At 35.1% G+C, this 970-nt stretch overlaps 1 non-coding gene across 1 annotated transcript; it reads right to left on the reverse strand.

Annotated features, from left to right (window-relative positions):
• Positions 1 to 599: 599 nt before the first annotated feature.
• Positions 600 to 706, reverse strand: LOC138827212 (U6 spliceosomal RNA). The gene has a single exon (XR_011372013.1). It is a non-coding gene; the product is annotated as a U6 spliceosomal RNA (small nuclear RNA).
• Positions 707 to 970: the final 264 nt, after the last annotated feature.

Consider the following 970-nt stretch of genomic DNA (forward strand, 5'->3'; position numbering starts at 1 on the left):
TGGTCATATGCACATAGCTTTTGACCTTTTCTGCTTATCTCAGACATATATTATTTATTGCAAATAAGGGAAACCATGAGACCTATGTTTCTTTGGACTTGGCTTACTTCACTAATATAATTTTTTCCAAGCCTTTCCATTTCCTAACAAATTGGGCAATGTCATTCTTTCAGATGGAGGTATAGAATTCCTATTCTCACACACACACACACACACACACACACACACACACACACACACACACAATGGAAATCAATCAATCTATCTATCTATCTATTTATCTATCTATAACATTTTCTTGATCCATTCATGTACTGAGAGGCATCAATGTTGGTTCCATATTTTAGCTATGGTAAATAATGCTGCAATAAATATATTAGTGCTAGTAGTTTTAGTATGGTCTTGTTTGTGATCATTTGGGTAAATGCCCAGAAGTAGTATTTGTTGAGTCATAGGGGAGCGCTATGTGGAATCTTTTGAGGAACCTTCATACTCCTTTCCGAAGTAGCTGAACAAGTTTACACTCCCACCCAAGAATGCAGTAGGGTTCAAATGCAGTAGGGTTCCTTTCTGGCCACATCCACTCCAGCGTCTGTTGTAAAAATATGGAACACTTCATGAATTTGCTTGTCACCTTTGCACAGGGGCCATGGTACCCTTCTCTGTATCATTTCAATTTTAGTGTATGTGCTGCCGAATTGAGCACAGAACATTTTTTATATATAAAGTGTAATTGATTTTCTTAAACTAAACAATTCAACAAAAAGTAAGTTCTAAAGAATTGTTGTGAAATTTTAAAACCATGTGTTTCTTATATAAGCACACATTTATGAATAAAGTCAAGATTGGCATGTCAAAAACAATATAATTCCAGATATTTGTTGTTCAAGAGATGTGTAAGAGGAGGAATTCAATTATTCTATACAAGGAACCTCTCATAATGAACATTGAAGCAAGTGTTAAGGTTTGT

This window comes from Dipodomys merriami, unplaced genomic scaffold (assembly GCF_024711535.1).
Source record: "Dipodomys merriami isolate MVZ:Mamm:240054 unplaced genomic scaffold, mDipMer1.0.p SCAF_1511, whole genome shotgun sequence".
In the NCBI taxonomy this organism is placed as follows: Eukaryota; Metazoa; Chordata; class Mammalia; order Rodentia; family Heteromyidae; genus Dipodomys; species Dipodomys merriami.